General features: G+C 28.4%; 1 protein-coding gene across 3 annotated transcripts in view; it reads left to right on the top strand.

Moving 5' to 3' along the window:
* The window catches only part of LOC109600418 (dual 3',5'-cyclic-AMP and -GMP phosphodiesterase 11), a 149,021-nt gene that overhangs the window by 23,043 nt on the left and 111,262 nt on the right, over nt 1-14,716 (top strand). Inside the window, exon 1 of one of the 3 annotated variants that reach the window (XM_049961351.1) lies at nt 4,438-4,941. The exons of the other annotated variants lie outside the window; for them this stretch is intronic. The gene's annotated coding sequence lies outside the window, so the exon portion shown is untranslated. Of the gene's footprint in view, nt 1-4,437; nt 4,942-14,716 lie in introns of those variants that run through there. 3 annotated transcript variants of the gene reach the window in all.

Below are 14,716 nucleotides of genomic sequence, written 5' to 3'. Positions count from 1 at the left end.
TAATAATGTTTTAAGTTTTAAAATTATCTACTTTAACTGTAACACTTATTTGTTTCCTTGGTGACTCCTGCGCTTTTTGTGTGTTACGAATTTTTGATAGTGGGTATTATTTATTATGTATTTGTTATTGTAGTGTTTCTGTAACTTAGCTTAATTTGTTACAAATTTTTTTAATATTGTCACATTGTCAAATTTGTTTAAGTGATAAGAGTGTAATTCAGATTTTGTGGTGTCCTTTATGATTTGTGATGTTCAAACTTTATCTCGTAAAATATATTTCAATGTTTCCGTTCAGTGCTATCTATTCTGCACTTTGATTTTATGACCTCATACATTTTTCGCTGCAACAAAGTGAACTGATGGTCTTAATGTAGATATTATCGTTTTAACGATTTCACACAATGAAATAAAAAGTAGGTTGGTACACGAATAACCGGGGCAAAACACACGATAAGTGCGTAATTTGGCGAGGGATTTGACGTAATATTATGGAGGCTGTAAATATACGCATCAGAACGCATTTACGTGATGTATTGCCTTAAATTGTCGTATAGAGAGGAATTAAATATTGATTTATGGCCGTCTGTTATTATTTCTTTCCCGGTTTTCAACCCCAACATATCGAGCGACCCTTTTAAATTTATTCAGCGCCTTCAATCTCCATTATAAACAAATACAATTCACACGTCGTTACAATCAATCTGCAATATTTAAACATCTATCCGCGCCTAAATGGCAGATTAAATTGTGTAACTCGAATAAGCTTCGTATTGAGTGGTTTTAATCCGTGCGGGAGATTACAATTATTTGTCGCGCCGTGGAAATGGTGCACATTTAATTCCACTCGATATTCCGTAATCCGTTTCATAAATAGTATGCAAATTGCGAATCCACGTGAAACCGAATAACAATTCGGGCGCGCTCAGTAGTTTACACCTACCCGACGCAAATACTCGGTCGCCTAGGCGACGCAAAACCGACGTCGGAGACGTCACTTACCGGATGTTGTAACAGCCACCGACAATTGTCTTTTATGTTACGATCATTTACCTTGCACAACTTACGCCACGATTATCCCGATCAATGTTTCGTATGGCTGCTCCCTTAACGTCTCCAACGTCAAAACGTTTTCTTTCATTATTTCTACTCTACTAATTATAAATTTGTTTTCAATCTGTTTAATCAAGTTTTATCTTAATGGTTGCTAAATGGGTTTATTAATTGTTGTGAATGAATAATGATATTTTATTTGTATTGTATTTTGTTAGTATCAATTTAATGGAAAAATATTAGATAATACACTATGCTTTTTTACTTTATGTTACATTTGTCTCAAATAAATTAATTTAAATACATACAATGGTGGCCAGAAAAGTAGCACAATATTTAATTTAAATTAAGCATTTTGTAAAATATTTCATAAAATCACACATATTAAAAACGACGGATATATTACTTTATATAGACCCCTTAATCTGATTTGGAAATAGCTATTCATATATAATTGAGTTTTGTAGTACTATTAATTTATTATTGTTATTGTTAACTAAAAGTGGTTTACAATATTAATTAACAAATATGAAACAACATACTCTTTTAAAAATACAATAAGAAAACGTCGTAACAAAAAATTCCTCCTTCCCACTACTTCACATACAAATTGGAAGAATCAGTAACTAAAATCCTTTCTTGTCTACTAGATAAATAAAAAATGAATTAATTGAGTCATACAATGAATGATTAAAACTAGCAAAGATATATTTCGATAATCAATGCATTGATGTCAAAAAAAAATATTCGAACAAGTCTCAAGAATATATTAATTACCTTCCAGAATTTTGGCGAAGAGTGCTTTGAAGTGATGTTTATAGAATAGGAATAATAGAACAGATCAGAATACGTTCGGTGTCCCCCAAATAAAGTTTAGACTATAAATACACCAGAAAAACGTCGAAACACGGTGGAGGAAACGCTATGGTTTGTAATTCAAAACAAGTGTACAAAATTTTTCAAAATTGGTTAAGAGATAATCATAGTAAAGTTTTCGATTGGCCAAGGTCCAGATCTAAATCTAACTGAGAACTTAAGAAACGATGTGAAGTCTTGGTTAAAACAGACCATCAAATTTAGATGAATTGTAGCTAATAATTGAAAATTTCAGATGATAATTTCAAACGAATATATTTCTAGAATTTATGCCTCGCCGTTCACAGGGGGTTATAACGAATAAAGTTTCCAGCAAATTATTTTCTTTAAATTATACATAATTTATTTAATAAATATATATTTTTTAATTTGTGTAATGTGTAATTTACTCATTTTTAATCTCTCTCAGATAGGTCTTCTTTCCGATATTTTTTATACACATTTTGGATAAATTCAATGGACAACTTACTTTTAACTTTAAAATACAAAAAATCCTAATTAACTTCTCATTTATTCACTGCATCAAAACACATAAATTAGATAAGTATTCTTTGTATATCCGTTTTCTCTATTAAGAAATCATTATAGATTAAATTAATAAATCATATCAATCGATCAAATTAATAATAAAACAGTAAAAATTGGTGACAATGGTCACAGTCAATCTTAATTATCAATTAATATAGTACACGTCTGTGATAATAAAGTGGTTAGATACAGAAATATAATCTAGTTAAAATGCAATTAATAACTTTAAGGATTTTCTTTTGATAAGTCCCACCCCAACGAATACATGACGGCGGAGACGTAGAACGTGCTCATGGACTTTTTGAAGGGATTTGAAAAGACGTCCCTAACATTGGCGTAGGTTACGTGAGATGTTTTGCAAATATTTTATATATACAAATCATGCAAATTGGATGTTTTTATTTAATTTCCCCAAATATGATCCGAATACAAATACGAACGTACAAGATAATAATAAATACTTATAAATACTTATTTAAAGAATTTGTCGCTTTTGAAGATAATAATTTGTACGTTTTTGCGTCACGGAAATTTCTCCAGTTCCCATCGATTTATTGCAACGGCATCTATCTTGCAAAACAATTCATCGAGACAGTTTTAAGCGGATTACTGCTGGAAAATTATTAAGTGGATTTTGTTATTTTCGACTTGTTTCGCCATTATAGGATTTTATTGTCAAGAGACTCGATAAAAACTAAGACAGATATTTGTGTTATCCGGCTTAAATATTTTTTTTAAACAAATATATTATAATACATCAGCATTAAAAAAAAGAATTATAAAAGTAATATTTTAAAATTTTTAATTAAGTGACACGGTAATTTTAAATTTAAGAACTGGAAATTGGAATATTAATTTGTGAATTGATCCCAGTTCAATATATTGTGTAATTGAAAAAAATAATCCCTTCCATACATGATTGGAATTTGGATCTGTGTAATCGTTGTGTCGCGGCTGATTGATTTATTTTGTAATCCTACGGTCTGGTTAATAAACGAGTCCCGGACACCCACATTACAGTAACAGTTGTAGCATTTTTATTCGATTTGAAACTAAAGGACGACACGAAATCCCATTATCTCACTGATAGATAGATGTAAAAGTTTATTTACAGAAGCGAGATTTATTGTTCAATCGAAAAACCTATAAAATATAATGTCTCAATAAAATGTATTGTCGCATAATATCTGGGAATATAACGAATAAAATCAGATTCGAGGGCGGCGGCTTTAAAGTTTCCTCTGTTTTATAGCCTTAAGTTATATAAAAATCCAGTGTTCAATACCCACGCAAGTTTCAAATCTAAACTATAACAAGTTTAATACATGTTGTTTATTTTAGAAAATAATTTTTCAAACAAAATTCAATTTGAACTCGGTAACACATTTGTTTCATGTAGTAATAGGAATAAACGAAAAAGACTTGAAACAATAAAAAGTGAATTACGAAATTTAAATGTGATGAATACGAGTTGAAATATTCTTTTATTTGAATGTTGTATTTGACGCTTATGTTGATTTTTAAGTCCGGTTCTGCACCCCCACTTCAGGTGCTGATGTAACAGAGTGCTTTACAGCTACTTCGACCTTCCCACTGATAGGTGGCCCCACGTGCACCGTTGGCTAATCAAATTAATTATTAATAAATTGCTAAATATATTATGAATGAAAGAGCGTTGAATGGTTTTTAAAAGCCCCAATTATGCCAGTTTAAGTAAACAAATTTACAAATACGTTGTAATTTTAATTTTCACCATCGTCTTATTCAATTTGAATATTATTCGGATAAAACATTCACGTTTTGTTTGCACTGATAAAAATGTCTTGGTCGTTTCGAATTTACGACGAGACTTTTTGTGCAAAATCCTTTTGTTTAAACAAATATTTACGATGTTGTGCACATGCGCATTACTACGATACCGATATGTTCTAACCTTATTCTATCAAATTAAAGATAAAAAGTTTGTTTCGTATATATCGTGGTATTTTTAATTAAAATTCGAATTTGGTCCTCCTCCTACGTTTGCCGTTTTTTCACCGTCATTCGTTCAGTGAACTTGGTTTTGTTATATGTGTATTTTAGTTTGCCGATAATTTTTACAATGCGTGTTAAACAGTGATATTATTCAGTTTTGTTAAGGTTAGAATTTTTATTTTGTAACAATTGACAATGATTATTATTCATGCCGGGTCACATGACTATTTTATATTTTTGCTAAATGTGTAATTTTATACAAGTACTTTTGTTGTTGTCGAATTGACCACATTGTCTTCTTAAGATTGCAAGCTCTGTGCCAATTTATTCTATTCACACAAACACTGCTAATGGTTATTGTGATATTTTTATCAGTATAGTTTTGTAGGTAATTTGATATAAGAACTTACATTTCATTTAAATAGTCTGATGATATTGTGTTAGTGACAATTATAAGTGCCTTTAACAATTGTGTTTACAATAAATTATGAAAAATTGCGTTTTTTATTTGGGGTGAGTATTTTGTTATTATTAATATGTGAAGTGATTTTGAATAATTTATATTTACAAACTCACTTATTTTTAATCTTTTTACTTATGTCTTACTAAATGTTACAAAATTTCTAAATATATAGTATCTATAATAATTTAAATAAAGGAAAAAATACATTATTCAGTAATTTGTACAATGTCTACAAATTTAGAAAAATGCATAATAATGTCTAATATTAATATAAATGTAATATAATGTATATAAAAATATTAATATGAAATAATTATATAATAATGTAGATCGTTATAATAATTAATTATTGTGGTATATTTAATGAATTCATTGTAGTATTTGATATTCCACAATTAAATTTTAAGTGTTTCAACTGTACTGCAATTATTAAGTTTTAAAACAATATTTATAGACAAATTGTCACGTTTTTTATCCTGAAACCAAAACCTACAGGGTAATTCTTTAGACATGAAAATTGAGGATATCATATTTTTGATGTCAAATCTAACTACAAGACTGGATTTAGCACCCCCTGATATGCGTATATAGTAAATTTATTAAAAACAATACTATACAAAATTCATACTATCGATTTATTCAACTTTCATGAATAATTACATGGTAGGTTTTGGTTTTACGCCAAAAAACGTGACATTTTGTACATACTATCGCGTTCATAAGTGGTCTGCCACTTTCCGAAGCGCTTGACCTCGACCGTCACATTCTGTTACAGTCTATTATTTCGGTCCGCGTAAAAATTAAAAACTGAATCTGAATAAGTTTTGACATGGTAAAAGGGGTATCGATTTTACAAAACAACATGCTACACTATAAACAGGGTTGTAAGGATTGGATCACGGCAAATTATGAACTAATTTTGTAAACATTAGTTATTCAGAAAATATTTGTTGTGTTTTGTTGAAATTGTAATGATAACTACAATATTTTAAACGATTATTTAAATAACAAATATTAAATTAATCTTAATTAATATTATTTTGATTTTTTACTAAATAAATATTTTTAAAAATGATTTAAAATAGTATTTGAGCTAATGTGATATATTTTAAAAATATTTAAAAGATTACATACAAGAAATAAAAATTAACTATTTTCATAACAAAACCAAGTATTTACGATATATAAAATAGTGCATATTAAAACATTTCAAATGTTATGAAATAATACACACAGTTATTTTTTAAAAACTTTATTTTATGGACAATTTTGTTCTTAATTTTTTTATGTAGATTAAAATTAAAAGAATAAAATAACAATAGTTATTAATAATATAACATACATTAACAGAATTTGGATACATGAATTCAAAAATGACACTTTGGTTTGTTCAAAAAGATCCTCACTCTTGTTTTTCGTTTATTTGAACATTATTTGTTATTGTATCTTATCCATGATCCATGATTTGTAATCTGTTTCTATAAATGGTATTCTTTAAATGTCCAAACAAAATGTAGTCCAAAGGAGTTGAGGGGATCTCGGTGGCCAAATTTATCTACCAGTGGCTCATCAGAGTGTTCTTCAAGAAAACGTTTATTTAAATTGTTTGAGATTCTGTACGTAATATTATACAAATATATAGATATTTGAAAAAAAAAAAAATAAATAAATGGAATTACTAAATTATATACTACTTAATTTTTATTATAATTATAATATTTATGTGTATATGTGCATTTTGTATTCGGAACGTTACTGCTGTATATATTAGACGCGAAGTAAACAAGTGTTTCTTCTTGTCTTTTTTATATCGCATTATTAAAATTGAATATGAGAAACTAACTACGAATCTACAACATTGTTGTTGATACATAATTTGAAATTAATATATGATATATAATTCACAAAATTCATGTCGCGTTTCGATTCGAAAACCAATACGTAGTTAAACTAAAACGAGCACTCGTTCCTAAATCTAAACTATCTCAGACCCCAGAAAGTCGGTTTGCAGAACGGCCATAATGTTTCCCAGTTCACAATTCATTTTATAATCACAAAATTGTATTTATTTTATTGTATGGAACATTCATTTGCAATATAAATTTTTAAAATTAAAATACTTGATAACAAATGTTATATTATAATGAAAAACCTAAAACATTAAATTATATATAGAGATTCTCTTCCTTCGCTACATATAAAATTCACTAAACTCGAGATCTTTTTAAAAATATCATGCAGTTTATCCCTGAACTATATGTAGAGGCTCTCTTCCTCCGCTACATATACAGTTCCTTAAAAAATAAATAATAAAAATAAAATTGTTGTACCAAACCGAAAAACAAAAAAAAAACGCACCCAAACTTTCAACAAAGATATACAACACTGGGGACATAAACATATTCTCCCAATTTTAGTTCTTACCGAAATATTTAGCTCTCTAGCTATTTCAGAAATATTCTTTCCTTGTTGATTTAAAAAGACGATTTTAAGGCGTTTTTCCTCGTTTAAATTCATGTTCGCTGTACAAAGGTTCGCATTCAATTGACAACACATTTAGGAATCGCATCTTACGATGTGGTGGGGAGTCGGCACTGCCGAGACGGTAGTGCACGGTAATACAGAATGTGACCGTTTACGGCCTGACGTCAGGAAAGTGGCAGACCACTTATGAACGCGATAGTACATGTTTTCATGCTTTACTATTGAAAAAAAGTTCGTTAAAATCAGATGATAAATAGAAAATTTTGGGAGAGTGTCCGACATTCAAATGGGCCATACTGTATGTAATTTGAAATTAAAATATTTTGTAAGATATTTCATAAAAGTATTTAATTCAAATTTATATTTCAATATTTTATACGGTATTTTTACCACAGGCCTTAAAAACGACGGAAATATTGTTATAAACGGACATATTAATCTGATTAACAATACTTTATTCTTAATAGAATTTATATTATTTTATTGAATAATTTATATTCATTGGGAAGAACAAAATATTGCGCTCCAGAGAAGAGGGAAATAATAATTAATATGAAACATCGAGGTCCAAATATTGCTAACATCACTACAAGTTTAAGATGCTCCTGAATAATGGTTTACAATGTTATTAACAAATATGAAAGAACACACTCATTTGAAAATATAATAAAAAAACGTCTTAAAAAAAACTAACTCCTTTTATAGACAGACAAATTGCAAGAATCCGACCTTAATTGAATGAACAAGTCTAGCAAGGTTGTGATTTAGTAAAGAAAGAAAAATGGTCAAAAATAAATAGAGACATAAATAGATAAACAAACTAAAGTTTGTACAAAATTATTACTTTCTAGAATTTTGACGAACAGTACTTTGGAATGAAGAAAATTCAACAGAATAGGATCAGATAGCAAACAATACATTCATCGTCATCCAAATAAAAGTTTGGATTCCAGATATCTTTGAACTGAATACGGCGATGGAAACATTATGGTTTGGGGATTCTTTTCTTGGCATTACTATTACAGTTTATTAATAAAATGTATACAACATGAGAGATGTAATGAAACCATTTACCAACGATAATTTACCATGATAATGATCCGAAACCTGCGTCCAAAGTTGTTCAAAATTGGTTAAAAGATAATCATCTTGATGTTCTCGTTTGGCCAGCGCAAAATCTGAATTAAATCCAATTGAAAACTTATGGGACGACATGATGTTTCGATTAAAACACCAAAACCTATCAAATTTAGATGAATTGTGATCGATATATCGTTGAACCTTTGTCTCTTTAGAAGTGGTTACAACAAACAAAGGATATTAACAATTTTTTTATGTAATGTTTAAATTATTTAATAAATATATCTTTTTTTTTTAAATGTGTGAAATTTTTTTGAACATCCTCATTACAGATTTATTTTGTTTAAGACTTAGTTTAAGTAGAAGTTATTTTGAATTTGTAAAGTGAATAATTGTAGAAGCAACATGGTTCAATTATTTTAAATAAAATATAAAATATTTTTACTGAGTTTAATTAGATGTGAACATTTCCTGATTAACAATATATAATAATCTGTACTATCCTATGATCATCACTGTATACTGGAATATTTATGTATTTTATTTGTTAAATTAAACTTATATTTGTGTATATTTAGTCTATTTATTGTAATATAAAAATATAATCTAATTTTAATTTTAAAATTCAATCTAATAATTATTTAATTAATTAAAATTGGTAAAACTCTATAATTTAAATTTAAAATAAAAAGTTAAATATAGATAAATTAATAAAGATAAAATATTATTGTTATAAAAAATATTTGTTACATATTATTGAATAGGAAAAGTGGATGTGAATAAAACAAGTATTTACTAAACCAAAAATCTTAATTTGATCCGTTTGATATACATACATTGTTACAAAAATAAATACTTCAAAGAAAAATTTCCAGTCATCAAAGAAATAAAGATAGATTTGTTATTCAATTCAAGGTGTATTTATACTTTGTAGGAGGCAAACATATTTTATTGCCCTTTTGTAAACAGTAAAATCATAGTTTTATGACAGGATTTTTACATGGTTGGTACCATTCCATTGTTTGTCGTTTAATTTGCGTGCAATCCTTTGAAAATTGTAATTTTACGGTAAATACACGTTTAATAGAGTATAAACATGTCAACGTTAAATACAGTCTACAGTAAAGGATGAATCGTAAAATAAATATCTATTAAAACTTGCAACAGGATGCGTCTAAGAACAGAAATAATAAATGCCTAAAGTACGATTCAAAATTTTTTCCAAGAATTTAATGAGATTACTAAGAGAAGATGAAGAAAAAGGATTCGTGGCATGAAATTATGCCCTTTTTTGGAGGCATTGTACTTTTAATAAAACTAAAAACGAATTAGCAACACTATCTTAAATTGGTCGCTTTCCAATGCGACACAATACTCTGGACCTTAATTTATGGAATGGTGATTTATGGCTGGTAGTTTGTCGCCTGCTTCAAGACGTACATATTTGTCTTGCGTTATCTCGCAAATAGCCCCCATGAATATTCTTCCAATTCGTTACATGTCTTATCTCCAGGCTCAAACTAATGCTTCCCTTTCCGTCCAATTTCGGTGGAGAAATCTTATTGTTTCTGGTTAAACACTAGCTAACGAGGAACGTTGTTAAGATTAAAATGGTTTCTTTGTCTAAATTACAGTTAATATAAATCTGTTTTATGTTTCACATGTCGATTGGGATTGGTCTCTGTAAATCACTGCCACATTTAGATTAGTTGCCAAGAAACTGGGGACGAAAAAGTCTGTATTTTTGGAGTATGTCCAAGTGCATTTAACACATCTCAACTGGGTGTAAATCATCCTGCAATTTATTACCAGGAGTTAATTGCAACTTTCAAAATTGGATTATCCGCTTTAAAGAAAGAAGCTTTAGTAAATTACCATCACTCGGTACTGAGTTCAACATTTCTAGTTCTATTTATGTTGTAGCTCTTTTTGTTTATTGTTGTTTTTCTAACCACTTTGATGAAGGTAAAAATATATAAATAATAATTATCTTTATCTTAGTTTCTGATCTACAATTTTAACTATATTCCCTAGAAGTTCTTTTCATGAACTTTCCCAAAGAACATCGACTTGAAATACAATTTACGTGGATCTTGGTGTTTGTAAAACGGCGGGAGTCCTTCACGTTTTCCGAATCAAATAAAGATCACACGTAACAATACACGTACAGCTTACTAAATTACAGTAAGCGAATGGATAAAACTTAATTCGGGCAACGACCCTTTTTCTTAGTCGATCAATAAAAGGTCGAATGCCTTTATCTAAAAAGTATTTGTGGATTTTAAGTAAGAAGGCGCCTAAAATGTTTAATACGTTCCCAGATACCATCGTTCAAAAAATAACAATACATAAAAATCCCAACGCGTTATCAATGCAAAGATTTGAAGTGTGAAGGACTGTTCTTTGAAACAGTCTGAAATTAAATCAGTGGAAAACCCAAACAGACGATTCGCAGACGCTTAATCTTCTTGGAAGTCAGGTCAGATAACACTGCTTCACAAGGACACCATTAATTGTCAAATAAAACCGAGATATATTGGACACTTTCTCGGTAGGATTTGCATGAACCAAGAATTTAACACCATCGACGTGATTGATATTAGTTGGTTCGTTTTACCAAAGAACACTTTGTAAAGGACAAAGCACAACTGTTATTAAAACTGGTTTGGAGATATTTTATTACGTGTTTTATATTTTATCGATACCGTCGAAGAAAACTCATTACTGAGATTCGATAAATTGAAATGGCTCGCTCTCAAAATAGAAAGAAAATCTTACATCATCCTCCATCTTAATCTCGTATGATAAATTATATTTTTCCAACGACAGATAAGGTGGATTTAAAAAGAGTGTGGCGTATGACGAATGATGGCATTAAATAAATGATAAATCTCCGGATGTTCGAGACTCAACTCTTAAATTAACGTTATAATTTCACGTGGGGTGAAATTGGAAACGAATTTTGGACTAATCTCCGATCATCTATATTGCTGTCAATAACAATAAAAATAATTATATTCGTATATTAAGAATCAAGACAAGTTTCAACAATTAATTTACTTGTTTAGAAAATAACAAATGCCGCACAGTTTATGTCAAGTTGAAAATCATTTGACATTAGATTAATGCCAGTTAAATGAACAAAAGTCGTCTATTAAAAAACAACTTCTAAGATGAAATAAAAAAATCGGCTTCAATTGAACTTTTTGTAACAATTATATACCTTCGTTGTTGTAAAAATAATTCCAATTAGAATAATCCAGGATGTCAGATTTTAATGTGGACCTAATTAAACCGATGAGATACCAAATGAACGAGAGAGGTTTGTTTTTAGATGCAATAAAGCAGGTACAGAAAATCAAAATGAAGGAGGAACTTATAGATGAACAGATTTCTAAAGTGACGCCCACGAAATATCAGATATATTTACCTTCATACTCCTATTCATCGAAAACTGACATTTTGGTGGGAAAATCGACGAAGGCTAAGCGGGATACAAATTTATGTAATAAGTGCAATCGAAATTGTGGTTCGAGCTATTGGCATAAGGATTTTAGCGTTTTCTTATGTCAACCCTGCTGGCTTGAGGAATATAAGATTGGAGGGATTTTTGGATGGACCGAATTAAGACATTTCAAAAAGAATAAGTTTATTTAACTTTTCAATATAGAAACTATATTGTTTTGTCTATTTTTAAATTATATATGTTTTTATATTATAATTGTTTCATTTAAATGAAAAAATAAATCAACATAAAGTTGATGTCAAGTGATATTTTTGTGAAATTATCATTTATCAACGTTTTTGAAATAATAAAAAAATGGAGAAAGTTTTGACTGAATACCAATTAAGATATTAAAAAAAACAAGTGGGTTACATTTTTCAATATGCAAACTATATTATTTTTTGTAAGCTAAAAACTTGGAATATATTTTATATTATATATAAAATATAAAAATATTGTGAAATGAACATATATCACAAAATATTCTTGTGAGTGTTGAATGGATGAAAGAATTTTTGTTTGAAATCAATTAAAGGTTTATAAAATTACCAAATTTATTTGACTTGAAGTGGCAAATTATAGCCTTTTTATATTTTCAAAAATGAAAAATATGAAATATATGTTTTTTCATTAATTAATTAAGAATTGAAAGACTATTCTTATAAAATTATCATTTAATAACTCTTGAAAACCGGGATGACTGAAGGATATAAGATGGGTGGGACATTTGGTTGGACAAATGCAGCCAAAAACTTCAGTGTGTGTAAACTTAAACATAAAACGTTAGTTATCGAAGTTCGACTTATCGAAGAAAATTTAAAAATACTTTGAAAATAACAAATATTCTTGTTTAAAGTTAAATATTAACTGAGATGCTAGTAAAATTATCATATAATGACACTCGGAAATAATGATTATTTCTGACATTGGTGTGCATATTTTTTAAATTTCTAGATGGGAAAATATAAAAAATATATGATTATTATAGTTTAATTGTGTTTTAATTAAAACTTTGAGAGTACATGAAAGGGAACGATTATTCTTGTTTAAAGAGTATTAACTGAGGTTTATCTAAGAGCATTATTTAACAGTACTTGGTAACTATGGTGGTGGCTGGCATAATGAATATAAGACTGAAGTTTATTTGATTTTTCAGAGTACATATAAACTGAATTATATTGTATATTTTTGTTGGAAAAATATTTCTTATGGTATAATTGTGTTCTTTAAGTTATAAAGTATAAAAATATTATGAAATTAATATATACTATCAGCTATTCAGATTATTATTTAACAACACCTGAAAACTAATTGTTTTGTTCCAAAGAAGTAAAGGATTTTATTATACATAAGCTTATTTAACTTCAATTGGCAAACTGATCTTTTTTATATTTTTCATATTATAATTGTGATTTAAGACAGAAAAATTAATTTGAATTAAAGACCATGAAATTAATAATTAACTTTGTTTTATGTTAATTATTATCTCAGATTCTTATACAATTATCATTTAACTTTTGAAAGCAGTGATGTCTGAAGAATATGAAATGAAATGAAAGGGACATTTGGTTGGAAAAATTTAGAAAATAACCTTATTCGACTTTTCAGTGCAAAATGTATCATTATCCATTGTTTTTTTTTTTTAATTTTTTATAGTATAAATGTGTATTTAAACTAGAAAATTTAAAAATACTATGAAATTAACTAATATTCTTGTTTAAAGTTGAAATCAATTGAGATTCCTGTAAAATTACCTTTTAACGACATTTGCAAATAATGATGATTGTCAGTTTGGGGAGTATAACATTGAAAGGAAATTTGGTTGATTTTTCAATGAACAAATTGTATTTGAAAATAATTAATTCAACAATTCTCCTTGTTTAAATGTTGAATATGATGGTTTGAGAAATAGAAGCTTGCACGGAGGTTTTATTGGGACGAATTAAATCATTTTGAAATGAAAGTATAATTGTATGATTTAATTTATAATAATTTTTAATAATTTAAACAAAGATTCTTGTAAATTTATCATTTAACAACACTTGGAAACAATGATGATATAAATTACTACTCATTCCATGGTCTCATTTAACTTTATGTGGTTTTTATACATTCCTCGAATTGTGATTAGACACCATACACATGTAACATGAATTCATACATTAAATTGTTTGTAATACAATAAGTAACATAACTGAGATGTGTTTATGGCATTAAAATCGAACTGCAAATGAGGATTATATCAATTGACTTATGTGCAGTCCAAAATTGAAACTGGAACATCTGCATTAAAGTGATTGATGGACATAATTTCAATGAAGCAGAAATGCAATGAACGCGCGAAAATTTGGCAGACCCCATTTTTAATTTTGATGCAAACCGTTATATTTGGATAAGCCATATGTTCGTTCCAGTTTTTGTTACATTTAAGTCCATGTACTTAATAACAGTGTTTATTACGCTTGCAATTAGTCCCATAAAAAAAAAATAAAATTTATTTTGTGGTGAAAGTAATGCACGATTAAAAATGGGTTAGGGTTAGGTGCAAAGATTTAAAGAGCAACGACCGCAAATGTCGTATATCCGAATAATTTTTTTTAATGGTGTCGTAAATAAAAATGATTCGAATAAATTTTTTTATTGCATTCCGAAGTTCTAATGAGCACTTTGTTGCGACAATATTATTCTATTCGGTTCATAATTGCCCTTTATGTTGGGATGGAAACGTCTTTTTCCTGGGAATTTGGTGTTCCATT

Source organism: Aethina tumida, chromosome 1 (assembly GCF_024364675.1).
Source record: "Aethina tumida isolate Nest 87 chromosome 1, icAetTumi1.1, whole genome shotgun sequence".
NCBI lineage: Eukaryota > Metazoa > Arthropoda > Insecta > Coleoptera > Nitidulidae > Aethina > Aethina tumida.
This window is presented reverse-complemented; position numbering and strand designations above follow the sequence as displayed.